The sequence below is a fragment of the Schistocerca americana genome, chromosome 1 (genome assembly GCF_021461395.2).
Source record: "Schistocerca americana isolate TAMUIC-IGC-003095 chromosome 1, iqSchAmer2.1, whole genome shotgun sequence".
NCBI lineage: Eukaryota > Metazoa > Arthropoda > Insecta > Orthoptera > Acrididae > Schistocerca > Schistocerca americana.
In genome coordinates this window covers 940,757,612-940,782,942 of record NC_060119.1, presented here as the reverse complement: position 1 = coordinate 940,782,942, position 25,331 = coordinate 940,757,612, and the positions used below count along the sequence as shown (strand labels likewise).

At 43.2% G+C, this 25,331-nt stretch overlaps 1 protein-coding gene across 3 annotated transcripts in view; it reads right to left on the bottom strand.

Moving 5' to 3' along the window:
* LOC124615590 (superoxide dismutase [Cu-Zn]-like) overlaps positions 1 to 25,331 on the bottom strand; it is a 325,653-nt gene that overhangs the window by 74,842 nt on the left and 225,480 nt on the right. The window contains exon 1 of one of the 3 annotated variants that reach the window (XM_047143597.1): positions 343 to 516. The exons of the other annotated variants lie outside the window; for them this stretch is intronic. The gene's annotated coding sequence lies outside the window, so the exon portion shown is untranslated. Of the gene's footprint in view, positions 1 to 342; positions 517 to 25,331 lie in introns of those variants that run through there. 3 annotated transcript variants of the gene reach the window in all.

Below are 25,331 nucleotides of genomic sequence, written 5' to 3'. Positions count from 1 at the left end.
GCAGCTTACACTGTGACTTTCACTTGGTTGCAGATCACTAACTGCACACTGGATATAAATATATATGCCGATTATCTATTAACCGTATGGTAATTACAATGGAAGCTGCAAGGTGGTTCCACTTACAAAAGCCGCCTATGCTGCCGCAAGCCAGTAACCAATGTTACGCTACGAAATAATCATGTAACTTCTACGTGCATCATGTGAAGAAGAGCCTTACAAGGTTTGAAAACTAATTTAGGGAATAAAAGAACAAGCGACTGGTTCAGTTTTCGTATTTACATTGAATAAAGTCACCGGTTCTAAAACATCCATAACGAGTAAGCTTAATCAGTTAAATACCTTTTTTGTTGAGCTAATTCCTCACAATGGAGACTGTTGTTATCGAGTGGCAAGGAACAACTGAAGCGCACGCTAATCCTCGGTACAGCTCTCGTACAGTCAGACCACGATCTGTCGGTTGCGCTCAGCACTATCGCTGAACGGATGTGGTCGGGAGCGTGGTCCACGGTCAGGAGAATCTGACGTCATGCGACGAACGCGCAGAGGCGGACAAGCGGCACGCCGGACCTGCAAGTAGTTCGGCCCGAAGGTTGTAGGGGCGCTGTAGTCGGTCGCAAGGTGAAGACCACGGCCGCTCACCAAGGACAGACAATGACCCTCCGTCTGGAAGGCTAGTCTGCCGGCAAAGATGCTCAGCTGGCACACCCACGCGAAACCTATCATTCTCTGCGAAGTTTTACTCTATCTCTCCCACTCACGACGCACGTTTCCCAGCGCAATTCAGCGTAGAACAACTAGTGCTATCGAGTTTTATTCTCATAAATAACAATTTCATCAATTGTAATTACTCCTTGTACTGCAGCTACGTCAGTGAATCCCCGCGTCTAAAAACAATAATAGGCAGAAACATTTTCCACCGATTCATCAACGTGACGCGCAAAGAAAAATTCACTGCACTGCACAAGATACTCTAAGTTCGGTATCAGTGGAAAACCTGAGTTATGTGTGAGGGGAAAAAATTCATTTGCTTCCTTTCACAAGTTACCATCACTGTCATCACACTATTTTAACGCTTAATAAGAGAAGAGAATTAGAGCCATCTGTTTTCCTAACGAAGAACTTAAGTAAATATTATAGAAACAAGACGTAAGTAAACAATTCAGAAATATTTATTCCGTTACTAAAAAGATTTGTATTTAAATTTCTTAAAATTGTAGTTATTTTACTCGTAACTTACACAAGCTAACTGTAGCTAAGAATTGTCTGCCGAGTCTCTGTCTAAAGGTTTCCTCTTTTATTTTGCGAACAGGCTTTACATGATTTACCGCATTGAACCAGTTATTTCTATCTTGTGCCGGTACCTCCACCTCTGAAACCCGCTACAGTGTAGCAGCTACACCCACAATCCCCTTTAAGTTGCGTTGCATGTAAGGTTCTTCGTACGCTGTAGTATTTTATTTCTCTATAGCTCTCTAAAGCTGCTTCCCCACCAAATCAATAGTTCTTCGACGAAAAGAAGCTTTTGAAATGTATTGGTATTGGAGAATGCTAAAGAGCGATCTAGTAACTAATGAAGAGGTACTGGATCGCACTGGGGAGAAAAGAGGTTCAGTTATAGCAGTTTGATGGGAGATATCGTGAGGTATTGCGAACTAGTCGAATTGCCTGTGGAGTGAAGCGATTGAGTAAAAGTTAATGAGGCAAGCCAAGGCTTGACGACAATAAACAGGTTCAAATGGATGTAACAAGAATTATATAGAGATGTCGAGGCTCTCGCATGAAGGCCAGACTGGAAAGTTGCATCAAACCAGTCTTCTGCGTGAATGTTACAGCGACATCTTATCACATTTATAGTAACTTGTTCCTCTTCTCAGAAGAGTATTACGCAACTATTTTCGTTCGCCCACTGTAATATTTACTCATTGTCTCCCGTTTCTTTATTTTTCGGTTTTCTGCATCAGACTGATTTCAGTGAAGTTCGAAACATACTGTTCCAGAAACAATGTTCTCAATTCTATCTCAAGTTTTGAAACCTTTACATTGCTTTGGTGGAGAAAAGTTATTCGTTTACGAGATTTCTTTGTGTCTTTATCGATTCGCTCAACTTGCGTTATCACTTCTCTAAGGGATCGAAGTTCTATATCCTATTCCCTCGGGTGTATCATAGTTTCGCATCTGGTTGTTATTTATGGTTCTCTCGTTTCACCCAAGGCCTGTCTACTCTAGGTAGTAGTGAAACAGCTATGTGGTCCTGAATTGTAATTTACGTTGCATATTTCGAGAACTAAGGTGATTTTTTTGTGTCACAACTACGGTTCTCAAGGGTTTCGAAAAGCATTCGATAATTACATTAACAATTCCACGGCTGTCTCGTACAGAAATTGGACAGTGTGGCTTTCGCCAATAATTGGGACCCAGCTGTAATAGCTGTCAATTAGCTCTCAAACACCGAAGTGGAGCATTGTAAGAGGCCCGCCAAAGGCTACACCATCAAACTTGTTTGTCAATTTCGCTCTTTTCTGTCAAACAAACCTGTATAAGTACCAAAGAAATTTGTCAATTTAGCCTCACCTGTGAAGCAGACGCTGTTCGTCTTGCGAAGCATTGAGGCACTAGTGAGAATGGCTACCAATGCAGACAAAGCATTTCTTACATTGGCTTTAGCACTGTGTATGGAGAAGAAGAAGAAGAAAAATAGACGGTGGTCCAGAAAATGTTTGAAACAGAGAGCAATATACCCCTGAAAATCTCCTAAACGAAATATTACAATCACAACCATATCATTAAACCAACTTCATCCGAATGGACAGTCAAAATTATGCACAGAGTATTAGATTTCTTTTTAATCTCCATATTGTCTTTATCGGTGATAGTAGTTTCCATAATTGTGGAAACTCACAATACTGCGAAATAAATTGTAATAAAACTATCTTTGGCTAAACATTGCGCGGCGAAATATCAACACAAACAAAGTCTGCTTTCTTGTCAAATCTGTCGTCAATCAAAATTTCATCTCAAACACGTCTAACATGCTCTATGTTCGACAGACGTAGCGAAGTTTGACAAATCGTTTGATTGTATAGGGGAACCTAATGAGACAGCTACAGTGCCATCAACTGATCTTTCACTTACTGCCTGAACTAGTTCCTTCCTCACCGACAGATAAAGCTGTAACCGTTCCACAGCTGCCGCTCACCGTTGTACAAACAGATCTACTGGCTCGTACAAATAGAAAACGGTGTCACATGCTTGTTAAACATCTTGTGAATAGATGAAGCGGCCTTCTCACTTAGTGTGAATGCAAATGCCCATAAATTTCAACAGCACTTGGCTTCTGTGTTAAATACTGAGTCAGCTGAAGGGCACCTTCTCGGTAAATAAAATATAACTGTTGCGACAGTAATTCCTTTGATAACTAAACGAATCGTATTACTTTCTGTGCATTTCTGTGAAAACGGGATTGCAGTACTGGCTGTACTTTTAGATTTGTTGATTTTTAGCTTATTCGTTCCCTTTATCGCTCTCGTACCGATGTTTTTGGCTTACTTCTTTGCGAATAAATATACCTGGACGGCGAAGCAACTATGGCAGCAGCACGGGAACTATGCTGCGTGTGCTTCAAAAAGACACGTATAATATATTCAGTTCATAAAGTTGACATATGTGGATTGTTAATTAACATTAATTATCAATTTGGACGTTAATTAATTTCTTGGAATAGCCTGTTTGAGCTACTGCGTAATTAACTTTAATTGCACACGAGCACTTGCCACCGTGGCAGCAGTCACTACATCGTGGAAATGCAGTGACGCTCATTCTAGAGGCTATCAGTTCGAATCTTGGCGTACGCGGAGCACAATTTCTGGTACCCAGTCTGCGCCAGTTTTCTTAGTTAGACTCTTCGTAGTGCAACATTGTGTGCTGATTATTTTCATTATACTGGAACCTAAGCTTGACGGCACCTTTGCGGCAGTAAATACACTCGTACTTACGTCACATTCATGAAGGGTGCCATTGCAAATTAGGTCAGGCCATCCACGTCGGGTTTTCTGCGATTTCATTTAAATCACTTAAGACGAATACCGCCATGATTCCTTCTTAGGGGGCAAGACCGATTTCTTTCATCTCTTCCAATCCGTCCCCAATGAAATCGTCGCAGGTGTCTCATGAAAAGCAAACTCGCCTCTTTTTTTTCCCCTCACGAAAGCAATTACCTCTCCAGTACGGCTATATGGCAAAGACACTTTGAGTACAAACAGCTTAGACGATGGAAGGTGTTTGGCCCATTGCGAGATGGAGTTATAGAACTAGGAATAATACGAATTGATGCGGTAATCGTTGTCCGGAATATGACGAAAAGGAGAAATGGACAGGAAACTTGGCTCTCTCGCCTAGGAGGCAGCGGTGGCGGGAAGAACTGAAACAATGCGCCATCTAAACAGACCCAGGAGACCTCGGATGGACAAAATGGAGAAAGATCGTAGGATAGTTGATTTATGGCGGAGGGCGCTAAAAAGCTAGATCATCAGCGCCCGATAGTTGGAAATAGAATCGAACTACACGCAGACAGTTTGATCGTATTCATCGCCGAATAATTAAATAATTAGGCTACTTACCCTGTTTCATTCAGCCCATTTTCCTCCTTTTTCATTTCCAATAATCCTTTAGGATGATTTCTGCTCCTTTGCTTTCAACCGCAGTTTCTTTTGGATTCAACTTCTTTCAGTCTTCGAAAATATTGTTCCTTTCGTTATTGTGTCAACTTTTTTCCAATCCTTGATACTTCTGAAAGCCTGTTTCTTCTATTGCTTCTTTAAAAAGTGTTCTGTTTCTTATTTCGTCCAAGGCGACTCTTGTTTATTGGTACTCATTAGTCTTTCGACAGGTTTGTCCTCTGTTCTGCCCGTGCTAACATTTTCGTCACCTCGTGTACGGCCGGCCGCGGTGGTCTAGCGGTTCAGGCGCTCAGTCCGGAACCGCGCGACTGCTACGGTCGCAGGTTCGAATCCTGCCTCGGGCATGGATGTGTGTGATGTCCTTAGGTTAGTTCTAGGGAACTGATGACCACAGATGTTAAGTCCCATAGTGCTCAGAGCCATATGAACCATTTGAACCTCGTGTACGCTATTCTTAATATCTTCAACAGTCACTATTATATACTGCAAATAATGTCACATTCTGCAGTTTTTTCTCACTACTTCTACCTCCGTCGTAGCATTGTCTGAACCAGAACTGCTAATGTTTGTCATACACTTTTCTTTCTGTGTGACACCAAGCATACTGGTGTATGTTTTCTGCGTCTTCCCTGAAACTCTTCTGGTGGAAGTGGGAATCGTCGCTTCCAGATCCCAAGGCCTTCTCCATATTTGTACAAGTGCTCTGTGCCCAGCGGTCTCGATGTGGACTGTACAGTAATCTCTAACCTTGCCCCATACCTTCCCGAAGCGTTTGTTGTATGTTTGTGTTATTTCAAGGTGACTGTTATGAAGGCTTCAGTTCCTCGAATGTACCTGTTAAAATGGAAATATTCTCATCGTTCGATGTTTAAATAGCACCTCAGCAAGTGAAATCCTGTAACTCTGGGAATTATTTTCGTAGGGTCAACACACTGTCCTTAACAGAACGAAACTGATAGCCGCAGGAATCCCCAATGTTGTGGCGCAACCACCACCACATAGCCGCCGAATTTATAACTGGCGTCTTCTCCTCCTGCAGTAGTCGAGGATCACGAGGGACGCTGGTAGCGTGAGCAACCACAGACCTGCATACAGTGGTCCCTTGCCTTATCTTTTGACGATTGATTTCGTCGGAACTTTTGCCCTGACTATTTTTGTACACTTAATTCCATTTCTTCGGACTCGATTCGGTTTATTTATATTTTGACCACCTCTGTTGGTTGGTTGCTTTCGGAGAGGGGACAAAACAGCTAGCTCATGGGTCCCATCGGATTAGGGAAGGATGGGGAAGGAAATCGGCCGTGCTCTTTCAAAGGAAACATCCCAGCATTTGCCTGAAGCGATTTAAGGAACTCATGGAAACCCTAAATCAGGATGGCCAGACGCGGGTTTGAACAGTCATCCTCCCGAATGCGAGTCCTGTGTGCTAACCACTACGCCACCTCACTCCGTCGCTTTATGTCTGTCTTTGTACGACAGTACTGGTTACCATATCCCAGGAGGCCGTTACTGTTTATAAAATACCAGTAAACCCCCATCCTCGATTTTTTTTAGTGAATCGAACACCCAAGCGTGAAACAGGTCCAAACGTCTGGTTACTTTACAAACAACTTACTGTGTTAAATATTTGACGTTAAGTACGTCAGCATGATGGGCATAATCAGGGTAATTTGTGCTCTTAAGCAAAGGCATCTCATTGTTTATGACGTCATATCTGCTGAAGTACACGTTGTACTTTGATAGGATTGTGAAGGTATAGTCAGTAACATATATGAATACTGCGTGAAAAATATGTTGCAAATAGAGTTAGTACTAAAGAAGTGATAAAATCAAAACGCCATGCCTGATGTTGGAAGTTTACGTAGTGCCTGAACAGCGGAAAAGTGGTGAGTGATGGACTTCCTTTCATCGTTTTGGTCGAGAGAGGCGAGGGAGGGGGGGAGGAGGGGGGGGGGGAGGATTTTGTAGGAAGCCGTTAAGTGCTCTCATTCTCAAACCCTGAATGAATGCATCCTGGGTTATTGGGCCGCCGTGAGTTACACTGGCTTAAGACATACGTAGTTTCTAGCTGTAATACTTTTCTTACCGAGTCAAATAAACACTTAACATAAGATTATACCTCTTAATGAGTAGATTGTGACAGCAATTCAAAATTGTTAATTTCGGTCAATAATTAGCCTATACGAAATATTGAAAATCAAATTTTTGTCGCCCTGGAAGCGGTTAGGCAACCTGCAACTTGGACCGCGTAACTCGATGTCGTTTTAGTCGTTCATTAATACTGTATAGGTATTAAGGATCAAGTGGGTAACATCGAAAGCTTCTTGAGGGTGTTTGGATGCGATGCTATTGCCTGTAGAGAGGTTGTAACGCTACGCGAGAGTAGCAAAATGCTGGAAGATCTGCGGAGGACCGCTGGTTGGTCCAGGTACTTGCAGTTGGCTCTGGACGGTAGTGAAATGTATCACAAAGAAACAGGCGAGAATTTAATGTTTTTCAATTACGCTGTTGGCGATAAACCACCGGGCAAACATCATTAGTCGTAAGATATCGTGGCGTAAATGCCAGAAACAACCTAAAATGTAATGACCTTAGGGTATTGTCATTGAATCATTTAGAAAGCGCGAGAGCACTACGGACACACGCAAGTTCCAGCGGCACACGATGTAAGAGAGGTTTACTGTTGTAATTCTAAGAACCTACATTCCACGAAAGTAGGGAAACATGGTATGTACTGCCAGGTATGTCTAGGGAAATGACAACGCCGAGAAAATCAGTTCAATTGGATGTCACAACATCAGTACGGTGCTTTACCACAACAGTCGTCTCTTACTACGCACGGCTCGCGAACGTAACGGAGAAGGGAGAATTAAAAGTAGTACCATATGTACCTTCCGCCACACACAGTCGACTGTAGATGTAGATTACGTCGGACTCTATTTTCTGAAAAGTAAATCCGTTAGCAACAGCACAGTTACAAAAAAAAAAGTAAACAAACAGGGACAAATGAATCTATATAGTCATGTGTTATCAACGACATCCATCGCGGTCTCATCTCAGAAATATGCCGAGTGTAGGTCCGCCACTGTACACTCGGCGCGAGTCGTTTGTCAGTGAAATATGTACGTAAACTGGCAACCGGTGTGCAACATGCATGGGAGCCAGCACGTGCGTAAACACGAAGCTGCGTTTCGGATATACGCATGTTAATGAACAGCGAGTATCAGTCTGCTATACGACAACCATGTCTCGTGCTAGAGGACGCTTCTGCCAATTTTCGTCTTCCTTTCCAACCTTATCCACTTCCACTCTTTTACTTCTTTACTGTGCGGTTACATCAATATTCTTTAAAATACTATTTACTGTTCCACATATAAAGATATATTCTCGTTTCGTCCACAAAATTTAATTTCAGGTGGAACTACGTCTACATTTACATCTACATGGATACTCTGCAAATCACACGTAAGTGCCTGGTAGAGGGTTCATCGTCGGCCGGAGTGGCCGTGCGATTCTAGGCGCTACAGTCTGGAACCAAGCGACCGCTAAGGTCGCAGATTCGAATCCTGCCTCGGGCATGGATTTGTGTGATGTCTTTAGGTTAGTTAGGTTTAATTAGTTCTAAGTTCTAGGCGACTGATAACCTCAGAAGTTAAGTCGCATAGTGCTCAGAAGCATTTTAACGAAGGGTTCATCAAAACACCACAATAATTCTCTATAACTCCAGTCTAGAATAGCACGCGGACAAAAGAACACCTATATCTTACCGTGTGAGCTCTGAGTTCCTTTATTTTATTATGACGATCGTTTCTCTATGTAGGTCAGACTGTATACGGGTGTATTCTAGTATACAAACTACGCTGATGCTTATACTGATTTTCTTTTGCTCGGCAATATAAGGTCAGCCACAATGTTTCACTATGTTACCAGAGACGGTCTGACGATGGCATAATGAAATGACGGATGAGTCGCCTTTGGAAAAAATCAGATACGAAAATGGAGCTGTTGGTTTATTTACTGCCTGTTTATATGTATTAAATGTGCTGTTAGCCATTTGGAACACCGTCTGTAAAGCAGAACATAGTTCAGTAGACAGTACGTGGTCTTTTCTGAACTTCTGGTGCGCGTGTAGTCTTATTGATTGTCATTGATGCTGACAATCCAAATCCCTCATTGCGTCGGAATTGCTTCCATGATCATACCTTCCCATTCCAAAGATGTATTTCGACTGCTCTATCAGCGTCTTGAACTTGTGTGCAGCCTTTTGAATCATCCTGTATTCCTCTGTGATGTCTTAATACCACCTTCGCGATACTTATGGGAGGGCTTGTTGCCTCCGAATATTTTCAGATTATACAAACAAAAGTGGTTCTTTTAATTTTCTGAGCAGTTTTACGTAAAATAATTGACTTTCCTCTGCGAGTATCTGCCACTTACTATTTTTCAGTTAAGGCAAACACATCTCAACTAAGTAACCTACTTATCTTCGTAAGTGATCGATGTTCCATGACTTAGCTGGCCAGGATTGACGCGGATCTCAAATATGGGGGCTCGATACTGCTAATAGTCATCCACTTTGGAGGAAAACGATACTCTTCCTTTACCCTGCTAATGAACGGACGTCTGTAGGATAATGCGGTTCACACCACAAACGGCTTGGGGAATTTACGGTCCCTTGGCTAACCTCTCAGATCCCTTGATTTGTCGCCCATGCAGCATGTCTGGAAAGTGATGGGAAGGCCTATACTTTTATAACGGTCTCTAGCCGGTAGTCTATTTTCTAACGGCGTAAGTTTCAGGCATGGCAATAAATTCGTCAAGATGACACTCGGAGGCTGTCTGCTTCCAACGCACAACGAATACAAGAGACTACTTGCACCTGTGAGGACCACACCTCATATCTATATTCATTGCGGGTATCAGCTCTGACTGGAATGAAAGTTCAACCACTTAATACTCACTATGCGACGAACATCTCCACAAACTTATTATCGGCCCGGTCTTTCATTGTGTAGCAGTTTTTATTTCCTTCAGTACATGTACTCACTTATATTCCTTCAAGACAATGCATTTTCATAGTTACTAGGTAGTCGTCTCCATAAATCGAAAGAATATCTTAGACCATGACAAAAATGTCAAAGTCCTGTAATGTTTGCTGCGTCCTTCATGTAGACCAGATCTAGTGTGCTGAAGGTGGTATGGAAATCTACCCATGGCGGTACGATACCCGACACATAGATAGTGTCTCGTTGATTGCGTCCCTTTCACAGATACCTGATTACAGATAACGGCAATCCTGTTTCTCACAAGATTAAAACACTTCTGTCGTGCTTTGCAAGACAACCTAAGCCCATTCGAGCCACACCTCATACTGAACTCTATGATGGACATACGTTTCAAACGGAATGAAAGTTAAGTAGTTTAATATCCACTCACTGATGAAGACGGCAAGGGCAGATAAGTGCATGAGCTATCGAATTATCAGCTTAACATCTCATGTGAATAATATAGTTACAGAAGAATGGAAAAGAAAACTGAGGATCTGTTAGATTACGATTAGTTTGGCTTTCAGAAAGGTGAAGGTATCGGGGAACCTTGATAATGGAAGCAAGATTTAAGAAAAGAAAAATCGAGACACTTTCACAGGATTTATCGGCTTCGAAGAATCGTTCGACAGTGCAAAGCAAAAAGCAAAAAGACAGAACTTCAAAATTCGGAGAAAAATAGGAGTAATATATATGGAAAGCCGGGTAATATACAGTACTGACAGGTACCCAGAATCAAAAATATGAATGGAAGACAAAGAAAGAAGTACTCGGATTAAAATGGATATAAGACAGGTATGCTGTCTTTCGTCCCTGCTGTTCAATGTGTGCATCGAAGAAGCAATGAGGAAAAGGAAAGTAAGGTTGAAGAGTGAGACAAAAAATGTGATGGAAAGGGTCTGACGAATTTAGCTATCATAAACTTTACACAATGTATCTGCTTTTACAAGAATTATGGCAGCTTTTATTCTGTTCTTCAGTTCTTCACTGTCGCGAGACGAAGGGGAGATAAGCACACTATTCTTCACATGTGGCCACAAGGAAAAATCACATCCGGTCATGTCTGGTGATATTGGACGCCAAGAATGCAGGGCAGTGTCTCGTGGTCCCGTGCGCCCTATGCAGCGCCGAGGCATAGTGAAACTGAGAAACTGACGTGCGTTGTTGTGCCAGCGTGGTGGAGCTCCATCCTGTTGGAAAATGAAGTCATAGCAATCCACCTGGAAAAAGCCAGAACTGCAACATTTGAAGATAGCTCATTCCAGTAACTGTGTTTTCCTCAAAACAGAAGGGACCGTACACTTTTTCGCGAGAAATGGCACAAAATACGTTCACTTCAGGCGAGTGTCTTTCCTGCTCCATAATGTCATGAAGATTCTGAGTCCACATATGCGCAGATTATATTGGTTTAGCCGGCCACGGTGCCCGAGCAGTTCTGGGCACTTCAGTCCAGAACCGCGCGACTGCTACGGTCGCAGGTTCGAATCCTGCCTCGGGCATGGATGTGTGTGATGTCCTTAGATTAGTTAGGTTTAAGTAGTTCTAAGTCCTAGGGGACTGATGACCTCAGATGTTAAGTCCCATAGTGCTCAGAGCCATTTTTTATGTCGGTTTACTTTACCGCGAACATGAAATTCTGCTTCACCACTTATTCACTCTTTGAAAACTGCAGCACACAAAACACGTTTTGTTGAGAGTACCCCATCTTACTTCTGACTGACTGCAAACTGAGAAGACGCAATGACCGACATCCATAGGCGATTTTCTGAAACTCTAGGCCACGCCCACTGCAACACAAATTTCCTTGCCGGCTTGTCCTAAAGTTTCATAATCATTACCATTCAAAGTCAGGTCATTCTTTTTGAAACACCTTGTATAACCACCCTGTAGATACACAGCCACTAAGATTGATAAACATCGGAACTATGAGTTGTGGTTTACCACCTTCCATTTCATACAATTTGATATGTTGTTGTTGTTGTGGTCTTCAGCCCTGAGACTGGTTTGATGCAGCTCTCCATGCTACTCTATCCTGTGCAAGCGTCTTCATCTCCCAGTACCTACTGCAGCCTACATCCTTCTGAATCTGCTTAGTTTATTCATCTCTTGGTCTCCCTCTACGATTTTTACCCTCCACGTTGCCCTCCAGTACTAAATTGGTGATCCCTTGGTGCCTCAGAACATGTCCTACCAACCGATCCCTTCTTCAAGTTGTGCCACAAGCTTCTCGTATCCCCAATTCTATTCAATACCTCCTCATTAGTTTTGTGATCTACCCATCTAATCTTCAGCATTCTTCTGTAGCACCACATTTCGAAAGCTTCTATTCTCTTCTTGTCGAAACTATTTATCGTCCATGTTTCACTTCCATACATGGCTACACTCCATTCAAACAATTTCAGAAATGACTTCCTGACACTTAAATCTATACTCGATGTTAACAAATTTCTTTTCTTCAGAAACGCTTTCCTTGCCATTGCCAGTCTACATTTTATATCCTGTCTACTTCGACCATCACCAGTTATTTTGCTCCCCAAATAGCAAAACTCCTTTACTACTTTAAGTGTCTCATTTCCTCATCTAATTTCCTCAGCATCACCCGACTTAATTCGACTACAGTCCATTATCCTCGTTTTGCTTTTGTTTATGCTCATCTTATACCCTACTTTGAAGACACTGTCCATTCCGTTCAACTGCTCTTCCAAGTCCTTTGCTGTCTCTGATAGAATTACAATGTCATCGGTGAACCTCAAAGTTTTTATTTCTTCTCCATGGATTTTAATACCTACTCCGAACTTTTCTTTTGTTTCCTTTACTGCTTGCTCAATATACAGATTGAATAGCATCGGGGAGAGGCTACAACCCTGTCTCACTCCCTTCCCAACCACTGCTTCTCTTTCATGTCCCTCGACTCTTATAACTGCCATCTGGTTTCTGTACAAATTGTAAATAGCCTTTCGCTCCCTGTATTTTACCCCTGCCACCTTTAGAATTTGAAAGAGAGTATTCCAGTCAACATTTTCAAAAGCTTTCTCTAAGTCTACAAATGCTAGCAAAGTAAGTTTGCCTTTCCTTAATCTTTCTTCTAAGATAAGTCGTAGGGTCAGTATTGCCTCACGTGTTCCAATATTTCTACGGAATCCAAACTGATCTTCTACCAGTTTTTCCATTCGTCTGTAAAGAATTCGCGTTAGTATTTTGCAGCTGTGACTCATTAAACTCATAGTTCGGTAATTTTCGCATCTGCTTTCTTTGGGATTGGACTTATTATATTCTTCTTGAAGTCTGACGGTATTTCACAATGTGATATATTAATTTTAAAAATAATAATGTAATGTATCAATAAATACGATCTTACCCTGGGAAGTCATAGGGACCCCATAAAACGCGGAGATGTTTGTTAAAAATCTTCGTCTGCTGTGATTTGAACGTGTTCACTCTGCAAGCTGTGGCTTAACTGTGGAAGTGCCTTGCGGAAACGTAATGCGCTCGCTACAGCAGTAAATGCCTCCACTAGCGCCCCTGGCCGTGTGGAGACGGTAGCAGACAGGCGTCGGAGGGGGGCTGGTGGCGAGGCGACGCCGCCGCCCCCACTGGGAGGCGCCGGGCCGGAAACAGTGCGCTCCAGTTGTCGCGTTTCCACAGCGGCCGTTCGCCCTCGCAGTATTTGCGGGCCAATCGGTTTTAACCCCAATCGGGCGGCATCCCGCCGGGACACAGATCGTAATCCAATCTGCCCGCACATATGCGGCCGTTTTTGGCCTCGGGGTGGGGGTTTGGGATGCGGGTAGTTTCATATAGCAGAGCGGCGCCCTCACCGATGCTTAACTGAATTAAAACTGCAATTTCGGCGCCCGCTGTCGGTAATGAGATACGAACGCTGTCGGACCGAACGTTTGGGTCAATCCTGTCGTCCGGTTCACAGTTTTCTGGTTGGCAGGAGCGAATATCGTTTTACCGCGATAACACTCTGCATGAAAGCGCAGTTCCCAACTCCTATCCGTCAGACCTCCCTCTGTTTACTGCCTGCTCCGTTCTATAATGCAGGAGCGTTAGCACTGAGAGATGAAGCCAGAAGTTCAGTAGAAAGCATTATAACAGATACGGTATGTTTGAAAAGGCCGCGTGCATAATCGCGGTTTGGGGGAGGGGGAAGATCTTGGTTTGGTGGCCGGTTCCTATTAGAGCTAGAAGTATGGAGCAAACAGATTTCGGTTTAGCCCGGACGAGCGACCATTTATATAGCCATTCGAACACCTGTCTTACTATTCGGGAGGACGACGGTTCAATCCCGTCTCCGGCCATCCTGGTTTAGGTTTTCCGTGATTTCCCTAAATCGCTTCAGGCAGATGCCGGGATGGTTCCTTTGAAAGGGCACGGCCGATTTCCTTCCCCATCCTTCCCTCACCCGAGCTTGCGCTCCGTCTCTAATGACCTCGTTGTCGACGGGACGTTAAACACTAATCTCCTCCTCCTCCACCTGTCTTACTGATGTTACAGTAGGCCTATATTAAGCAAGGTTTCAATGACAATCGGAGCTGATGTCGAGGCAAATTGTGCGAATCTATTAATTCCTTTTGCGAAAGATTGTAATTGGGCTGAAATTAATGCCTAGTTAATGTCACCATTTGTAAGTGCACTGTTCGCATTTTAGGTGCAAAAACGTCACCCGCATTCGAATTTTACGTGCAAAAACAATCACCGTCAAATAACTCCGAATTGGAACGAAACTGATGCCACCTGTGCATCGGACCTTTTCTGAGATAAGTTTTAACCGTCTGAAAAAAAGAATCTTCTTTGTTTTGTGAGGAATCTAAAAAATGTTTCTGCGCGCTTTTACTAACACACACACACACACACACACACACACGCGCGCACGCAGGCGCGCTCGGAGCCATTCTTCCTACATTAAACCCCATTGGTCTGAAAACGTCTGATAATACTGTTCATTAAACTCTATCGGGTAATACCTTACATCACATACTCAAAATGGCAGCAGAGGTCGTGATCGTTCTGATTCTGGAAGATGACGGCTGCCACTGTTTGACACATTGTTGACCCCGTTCCCGATAACTGGGCGCAAATCACACATGAGATAACTACAACGGTCTACTGGCAGCATTTACGGAACCTGAATGCGACAACAGAGACTTGTTACAGAAATGAGTACAACCGAGAGGAAATCAGATATTATTATTGAAATTACTTTCTGCTGCTTACTGAAAAATATTTAAAAAATAACTTAGTCCGAAAGATTTCTAGGTAATGTATATCAACGGCCCAATAATAAGCTAGTGGGCACATATAGAGTATCTGTGTAGCGGCTGGTCTGTAGTTGATGGACTGAGGTTAATAAAACCGAGAAAATCACTGCCTCTCACCGTTTCCCTGTCTGACGGGTAGTAGCACTCAAGCCGGCCATTGTGGCCGAGCGGTTCTAGGCGCTTCAGTCCGGAACCGTGCGACCGTTATGGTCGCAGGTTCGAATCCTGCCTCGGGCATGAATGAGTGTGATGTCCTTAGGGTGGTTAGGTTTAAGTAGTTCTAAGTTCTAGGGGACTGATGACCTCAGATGTTAAGTCCCATAGTGCTCAGAGCCATTTTTTTTAGTAACACTCACCTGATAATCTTCTGTCCCTTGACCGTGAAGGCGTTGGGCTTATTGTCTTTGTAAGTGTGTCATCGCCTAGTCGATACTTTAATTTAAAGATCGATACTTCAATTTAAAGATACCCTATAAATGGGTGTAAACTTGAATACATATTGCAGAAAATTACACAAATGTAAGGTAACCTGTCGCAGTCTTTTGTAGGAAGCATTGAAATTGTGGGTGATGTGGTGAGATGCCGCATTGCTGTAGGACAAGGAATGAAGCTGAAAACACATCAAAACGCACTGAGAAGTCTATACGGGAATACGTCCAATTCCTAGAGAGAGCGAGTTATATTTGACTGAAATGAATCAAGAAACAGAGAGTTGCTAGCCATGAGTTCCGTATAACACGCACAGTGGCAGGGGTCGAATGACAAAGCTTACCGTCATGCGATTAGTGGAGTAGCGATGCCGGATTATTGTGGTGAAAAACAGCGTGATTGCACGAAACCAACCACTCTAGTTGCTACGCGCTTTGTATCGCGAAACATACTGACCAGACCGTACGGCTGCACAAGGCTGCTCACAAGGTGATGAAACACAACGCTTGTCTAATATAACGACGGAACGTCCGTGTTTCTACTATCTGCGATGTGTACACGTCCAGAATCAGCAACCGAATAGGCTGGACAGTAAATCTTCGTGCTATCTGTAAACGCCGGCCGAAGTGGCCGTGCGGTTAAAGGCGCTGCAGTCTGGAACCGCAAAACCGCTACGGTCGCAGGTTCGAATCCTGCCTCGGGCATGGATGTTTGTGATGTCCTTAGGTTAGTTAGGTTTAACTAGTTCTAAGTTCTAGGGGACTAATGACCTCAGAAGTTGAGTCCCATAGTGCTCAGAGCCATTTGAACCATTTTATCTGTAAACCCCGACAACGCAACAAATTGTGCGTCCGCAGTTAACAAATAGGTTCCCGCAACCAGCATGACAGGGGGAGGAAATGAACTCTGGTGTAGCCTCACCCCAGCGGGCAATATGGTCTCTTTGACCCCACGCTGGGTCACCTGTTTGGGCCCCAGTTCCTGAACGAGGGAGAAACTAGTGTGCCTCCGGCACCGCGTGGCTTTAGCTTAAATTCATATGCAGCAAATTTTGTACTGTGGTGATCCACAGTTGCTGAAAGCTACGTTCACACTGAGGTAAAATAAATCCCAAAGTAGACCTTGCCTGATTGTATGACAAGTCAGTGATATGCAAAGTACTGCTCACAAAATAGACTGACATCTAAATAAAAGGACTGGAGAAACGTAAATATGAACTCTTATATGGACTTACCTAAGGCTTAAAATAGGCGTGAGAATGTCAGGTCCGCTGTGATCGTCTAGACGAACAGAGCTGGACCGGTGCCTGCGCCGGTTCCAGTAAAGAAAATGGGGGAACGCATGGAAGAACGTATGCAATGGAGGGCGATATGGGAATAGAATAGTAAACAGTGGCAGAAAAATTAAGGTGCCAAAATTACAAGTAATTTTACATGGAAAGGTAGAAGAACGTAAACTACAATTGTTACTTCACTTTATTTTAAAAAACCAGGAGAAGCATGCGGAGTGGAATACAGTCATAAAATAAAATGAATTATATAGGACTTTATCAATAAACTTCTTTATGAATCGTAAACACTTCGATAATGATGTATGAATCTGACAGTGCTTAACAATTCTAGAGCTCAAACACGTAAGAGCGGAGTAGAGAAGTGTGATTTCAGGGACAACTGTCAAATAACTGCGTGTTAAAATGACTTTAATTATGGAATAGACCTATGGATTAGGTTATTATATTCAAGCAGTCGAAGTTTGCTAAATGTTGTGATGACGCAACTCTAGTGGCCCATTTAGGATATGCATGGGAGACGCTTTTTGCATCTTACTATCTCGATATCTTCGAAAATGTTGCGATTATGTCATTTTCTTTCCCGATGAAGAAAATTAGTTTGCAAATTAGTTACACGGCAGTGGGTGAGAGATGTGGGGAACATAGTGGACAGTGCAACAATCGAACATACTCCCCATCGAGGTAGGTCATGGCAGCACGGGCAACATAGAGTCTTGCGTTATCTAGTTGAAACGTAACTTCATGGAGAGCTGGAAGATACAGCGCAGCTACCAGCCTTAACACGTCAGAAATGTAACGCCAACTGTCCAAATTACCAGTTATGCGAACCAAATGAGATCATACTGTGTACCGAATGGCATCCAACCTATCACGTGAGGTGCTGCGCCTTTATGATGATGACGATTGTAATACGGGAACGTTCATTTTTCACGGAACCTACACACACGGTTACGACCATCGTTTTAGGTTAGATGGCCTTGGGCAAGTACAGAAAGGGCAACAGCCTCAACGGGTGCGGGGCAAAGTCAGGACATGCGGGGACCAAGCAGCAATCGGTATTGTAATTGTCAACTGTCGAAGCTGCGTTGGTAAAGTACCGGAACTTCAAGCGCTGATAGAAAGCACCGAAGCTGAAATCGTTATAGGTACAGAAAGCTGGCTTAAGCCAGAGATAAATTCTGCCGAAATTTTTACAAAGGTACACACGGTGTTTAGAAAGGATAGATTGCATGCAACCGGTTGTGGAGTGTTCATCGCTGTTAGTAGTAGTTTATCCTGTAGTGAAGTAGAAGTGGATAGTTCCTGTGAATTATTATGGGTGGAGGTTACACTAAACAACCGAACTAGGTTAATAATTGGCTCCTTTTACCGACCTCCCGACTCAGCAGCATTAGTGGCAGAACAACTGAGAGAAAATTTGGAATACATTTCACATAAATTTTCTCAGCATGTTATAGTCTTAGGTGGAGATTTCAATTTACCAGATATAGACTGGGACACTCAGATGTTTAGGACGGGTGGTAGGGACAGAGCATCGAGTGACATTATACTGAGTGCACTATCCGAAAATTACCTCGAGCAATTAAACAGAGAACCGACTCGTGGAGATAACATCTTGGACCTACTGATAACAAACAGACCCGAACTTTTCGAATCTGTATGTACAGAACAGGGAATCAGTGATCATAAGGCCGTTGCAGCATCCCTGAATATGGAAGTTAATAGGAATATAAAAAAAGGGAGGAAGGTTTATCTGTTTAGCAAGAGTAATAGAAGGCAGATTTCAGACTACCTAACAGATCAAAACGAAAATTTCTGTTCCGACACTGACAATGTTGAGTGTTTATGGAAAAAGTTCAAGGCAATCGTAAAATGCGTTTTAGACAGGTACGTGCCGAGTAAAACTGTGAGGGACGGGAAAAACCCACTGTGGTACAACAACAAAGTTAGGAAACTACTGCGAAAGCAAAGAGAGCTCCACTCCAAGTTTAAACGCAGCCAAAACCTCTCAGACAAACTGAAGCTAAACGATGTCAAAGTTAGCGTAAGGAGGGCTATGCGTGAAGCGTTCATTGAATTCGAAAGTAAAATTCTATGTACCGACTTGACAGAAAATCCTAGGAAGTTCTGGTCTTACATTAAATCAGTAAGTGGCTCGAAACAGCATATCCAGACACTACGGGATGATGATGGCATTGAAACAGAGGATGACACGCGTAAAGCTGAAATACTAAACACCTTTTTCCAAAGCTGTTTCACAGAGGAAGACCGCACTGCAGTTCCTTCTCTAAATCCTCGCACAAACGAAAAAATGGCTGACATCGAAATAAGTGTCCAAGGAATAGAAAAGCAACTGGAATCACTCAATAGAGGAAAGTCCACTGGACCTGACGGGATACCAATTCGATTCTACACAGAGTACGCGAAAGAACTTGCCCCCCTTCTAACAGCCGTGTACCGCAAGTCTCTAGAGGAACGGAGGGTTCAAAATGATTGGAAAAGAGCACAGATAGTTCCAGTCTTCAAGAAGGGTCGTCGAGCAGATGCGCAAAACTATAGACCTATATCTCTTACGTCGATCTCTTGTAGAATTTTAGAACATGTTTTTTGCTCGCGTATCATGCCATTTCTGGAAACCCAGAATCTACTATGTAGGAATCAACATGGATTCCGGAAACAGCGATCGTGTGAGACCCAACTCGCCTTATTTGTTCATGAGACCCAGAAAATATTAGATACAGGCTCCCAGGTAGATGCTATTTTTCTTGACTTCCGGAAGGCGTTCGATACAGTTCCGCACTGTCGCCTGATAAACAAAGTAAGAGCCTACGGAATATCAGACCAGCTGTGTGGCTGGATTGAAGAGTTTTTAGCAAACAGAACACAGCATGTTGTTATCAATGGAGAGACGTCTACAGACGTTAAAGTAACCTCTGGCGTCCCACAGGGGAGTGTTATGGGACCATTGCTTTTCACAATATATATAAATGACTTAGTAGATAGTGTCGGAAGTTCCATGCGGCTTTTCGCGGATGATGCTGTAGTATACAGAGAAGTTGCTGCATTAGAAAATTGTAGCGAAATACAGGAAGATCTGCAGCGGATAGGCACTTGGTGCAGGGAGTGGCAACTGACCCTTAACATAGACAAATGTAATGTATTGCGAATACATAGAAAGAAGGATCCTTTATTGTATGATTATATGATAGCGGAACAAACACTGGTAGCAGTTACTTCTGTAAAATATCTGGGAGTATGCGTACGGAACGATTTGAAGTGGAATGATCATATAAAACTAATTGTTGGTAAGGCGGGTACCAGGTTGAGATTCATTGGGAGAGTGCTTAGAAAATGTAGTCCATCAACAAAGGAGGTGGCTTACAAAACACTCGTTCGACCTATACTTGAGTATTGCTCATCAGTGTGGGATCCGTACCAGGTTGGGTTGATGGAGGAGATAGAGAAGATCCAAAGAAGAGCGGCGCGTTTCGTCTCTGGGTTATTTGGTAACCGTGATAGCGTTACGGAGATGTTTAATAAATTCAAGTGGCAGACTCTGCAAGAGAGGCGCTCTGCATCGCGGTGTAGCTTGCTCGCCAGGTTTCGAGAGGGTGCGTTTCTGGATGAGGTATCGAATATATTGCTTCCCCCTACTTATACTTCCCGAGGAGATCACGAATGTAAAATTAGAGAGATTAGAGCGCGCACGGAGGCTTTCAGACAGTCGTTCTTCCCGCGAACCATACGCGACTGGAACAGGAAAGGGAGGTAATGACAGTGGCACGTAAAGTGCCCTCCGCCACACACCGTTGGGTGGCTTGCGGAGTATCAATGTAGATGTAGATGTAGATGCTGTGCGCAGACCCGAAAATTGTCTGAAAAGACGACGTGGTGCCTCTACAGTATCCACTGACGTCGCTGGGCGTAGCACTGCGGGTGTGCCTCTCTCCCACTGAACTGCCACAGCAAAGGTAGCCGTGCTGACAATCCCTGGTGCTCCAACCATCATCGAATTGTCTGCTAACAAGACCAACTGCAGACTGGAGATAGGTAAGTAACGAGGTTGTTCTGACTTACCCGGCGAAACGCATAATATGTCTGTTCTCTTTGGCGCTAGTCGAATGGAAACCGCAGAGATCCCGTATGACGATGATTACAGCATTGCTGAAGCCATCGATTTCATATTCGCATGGCAGTCGATGAACCAGACTAACCGGGGCAGCAATATTGTCGAACGATAAACTACGGACCCAACAGGCAAAAATTCTGCCACTGCCAAAATTCGATGGGTGCTTTTAGACATTTCTCCTTCGTATACAAGGCATAATACAATCTTCTCACAAAGAAACAACATTAAAGTGCCATTTCTGAATAAGGATCCTACTACGAAATCCGTCCCAGTAGCTTCGCGGTCATCGCTGTGAGTTGTTAAGCAAAGGGGCCCGGGTTCGATTCCTGACTGAGTCGGAGATTCTCTCCGCTCGAGGATAGGTTCGTGGCGTCATGACTGACATTATATCCTTCAGAGTGCTGTCCTAAAACCCAATTAGAAAACCTGCTGCGTAATTTTTCCCCATATAAAGAATGAAGATAACGTCACTGCTTCCTACTTAGTGCATCTGCGCTGAAATTCTAATCATTTGCGTATCCATACAGGTAGTACGCTTCATACCAATTTGGCGATACATGTGTCCTTCGCGAGGTTGCAGTTTAAAAGGACAGCGGTGGACGCAGCGCGTGCTGGTCTGGGTGTGCGTGTTGGTACGGCAGCGCTGGCCGCCAGGTGGCGACTGCGTGCCAGCCGCGCGTGGAATGCGACGCGGCGTGCCTGTCAACTGTCCCGCAGCACGGCAGCTCCCAGCAGCTAGCTGTACGCCTGCCCTGCCAGCGCCCGCGGCCTCGGCACACAGTCAGAGGTTAACTCGGCGTAGTTGCGTCTATACTCGTAAATGATGAAGTAGTTAGGCGGCACGCAGCTATTTCCTCAAAACATATTTGTACAGTCTTGCAAGACAGTTGTAACGTTATTTGTATTAATCTCCACAGTGAGCAGCGCCATTTTGTTTTAGCTCCTCTAGCGGAGTGCTACGGTGCTGTGGCGCGGGATTTCAATCTAAACCAGAGCTGCAGACACTTATCTATCCATCACGACAAAATCCAGAGGAGCCTTCATGCTTAAAATTGCAAGGTTAGGAGAAGCCCGCCGAAATGAGTTGTGGCTAACAAACTTTCCTGCAGGGTTATGAGCAGCAAAAGAAAAGCTACCCTCAGACAACCATCTCCAGTATGGGACCTGTGAAACCCTCAATAGGTTGAGAACAGGGGTAACAAGGTGCAAGTCTAATTTTAAGAAGTGGGGTGTCATTGATGACATGAATGTGGTGCGAGGCAGGAACACTTGTTGGTCTGCAGAAACCGGAGTTAACTCTCTGACATGAAAGACTTGTTTCCGGCGAATAACTGTGCCATTCTGGTTGCTGAACACTGGACTCACAGAGTGTGAAATTTCTTGTAATTAATATTAGATTATAGTTTTTTATAATGTTGTCTATCAGTGTTCCTTGGAATTGGATAAATAAACAAACAACAAAAATTAATTACGTAACATTAGTTTTTCGAGGTGACGAAACTTAATGACTACCCCTCACACCCTTTGTATCTCACCTGCATTCTCACAAAGAAAAATTAGTGTACGTTGTAAGTGTCTTTTGCCGGCCGCGGTGGTCTCGCGGTTCTAGGCGCTCAGTCCGGAACCGCGCGACTGCTACGGTCGCAGGTTCGAATCCTGCCTCGGGCATGGATGTGTGTGATGTCCTTAGGTTAGTTAGGTTTAACTAGTTCTAAGTTCTAGGAGACTGATGACCACAGATGTTATGTCCCATAGTGCTCAGAACTAAGTGTCTTTTGATGTGACGTCTCATTGGTATAGTACATTTTAATAGAACTGTTGAAGCAGTCATCTAAGAGATCCTGCTGAAGCTCCAGCTAGATAACAATTCGTGCTATAGTCCTTTTAGTGGCGGTTCTAGCATTTTCCCCATTTAATTCCTCCTCTCCCTCCTTCTCCGGTTTCCCTTGTTGCGAATAGAGAAGTAGGACTACAAAAATGCCTCATGTTTGTCTGATCTAGCGTTGCACTCTACCAAAACTACGGTTCGGTAATTTTGGTACAGTACATATATATGACGCAGTAAATGGTAGGACTACCAGTAGCCGGCCGAGTGGCCGAGCGGTTCTAGGCGCTACAGTCTGAAGCCGCGGGACTGCTACGGTCGCAGGTTCGAATCCTGCCTCCGGCATGGATGTGTGTGTTGTCCTTAGGTTGGTTATGTTTAAGTAGTTCTAGGTTCTAGGGGACTGATGACCTCAGAAGTTAAGTCCCATAGTGCTCAGAGCCATTTGAACCATTTGACTACCAGTAGTATTGGTTGCATTGGTAGGGGAAGAAACATAAATGAATGTGTGAGAGAGAAACTGGGAGCCGATGACTTCTCTTTGTTTTCATTTGCTTCGTACATAATGAGAACCGCAAACTAAAAATTAGTTGATCACGTAACCCTGCGCTTTCATGTAATCCGAACAATTACTTCTGATGCAAGTACAGTTTACATGCACAAACATAAAAGAATCTATACAGTTATTGTTGTAATTTTGTACTAAACAGAATGTTCTTTATTACAATCAAAGGCAAGAGTTTCTTGTTATTACTGGTAAATGCGAAAGTTGTTATGAATAACAGAAACATGTCTTACATATGCTCGATGAAGTATTGAAGTAGTGTCGATTGTTTTCGTTTTCCAGGTTTCTTTTCACTTTACCTTTTTTGAGGATATTCCGTTTTCTAGCGCTATATGACAAATCTATACTGTTTCAAATATTTTACTACAACATCCCTCTGGTTCACATTACATACCAATTTTCGTAAAAAATCAGAACTCGACACTGACAGTTTCAGTTTTGCTATAAATACTGTTTATTTTCAAGTAAAAGACGGGAGAACAACTATTCAGAACAAAAATGTTCCATACGTTATGTGGCCCTTTATATACCCTCAGTCATTTTCTAAACGGTTCAGTGCTACCAGTTTCGGGGAACCTGCCAAGAGACTAATCGCATACACAAACAAAGCAATCGAAATGAGGCAACACCTGATAGTTATGCAACACACCGAACATATAGGTAACGCAGATACAACCTTAACAAAGCTACTAGGAAAACTACCACAGTTTATCTTAACTTATGACAGTCTGCTGTAGCCTACAGCGATTTCGCAACTCTAGTCTGACTTAATGAAGCACTTTTGTTAAAGTTACACAAACGTGACGAGAGCAGGTGAACAGTACGATAGAACAATTGGTAATGGAAATTCTCAAGTGAAACAATGGATTGACAAAATAAACGTCCCTTATACACATGTATATCATGTCCCACTCTCTTCTTGTACCTTTCGTCTGTGCAAGTCTAATCATCGCAACACTACGTTTTCTGTTTCTTAAAATGTTTTGTCGTCGTTGTTTCACAATTCCGCATTTCATTACGACTATACGAAACTAGTTTCGCGGGAAACACCTGCAGTATGTTTCTGTTCATATGATTTCATGGATATTATCTTCTGCTTTCGCATATTACGTTCTTATCTGATCTGTTCGCCAAGCTGGCACGTTAATTATCTAACGCTGTAACCTGCTCTTGTCATACTGCACTCACTGCAGTTACTTCAAATGAGTTAGAGACCAGTTTTTGTTTTGGGAATGCGATAGCTTTATGGTAATTACCCAGCTTATATTAGCAAACGTTATGTAATCTGCGTAATCAAGAACGGAGCGATTGATACAATGCAAGTAACTCTGCTTTTCAAGGAGCTTATAGTGCCGCTTAAACACGTGTGTATCACCCAGCGACTATCGTATCTCAAGCTCCCGCTAGCCTCCGTAAACAGCATGCCAAAATAACTAAAGAACGTGCCATCAGTCTTAGGGAGGAGTCAATACATGAGTGCAAAAGAAAACAGTAACGAAGTTGTTGCCTAGTATTGTGACAACTGGGTTTCTATCGGTGTACTTCACACTTCGAATCTTCTATTACATTTCCCTTTTTGTGTGTGAGAGGATGAGGCCTAAGTTTCATACTCTGTGTGAGACACAATATCTGTGTTCCACATCGAATAATTAGAGGCGACAATATTTCGTCAAATAACATGATTAGATGCAGGTAGCTGCAGTTATTCGGAGCTTACAAATGATAGACTAGCCTGGAAAGCCGCATGAAAACAGTCTTCGGACTGAAGATCACCACCACCACCACCACCACAACAACAACAACAACAACAACAACCATTACTAAAAATGTAGCGCTTACAAAGGTAATGTATCGACGATGTAACGTGTGAGTATGTGGATAAATTAATCGTTAAATAAAAAGTGAGTGAAACGTGTAACATGCGCAGTTACATACACTGAAAGAAGAGTTTTGACTGATTTTGAACAACACATGTTGAATACTCAATCGGTTGGCCTACCTTCAACTGAATAATGATCAGTCACGTAGCTCTGAGTATAATTTGAGTGTAATTTCATTGCGTTAAAGAAAAATTGAGTATTTTGTTATTACATTTAACAGTAAC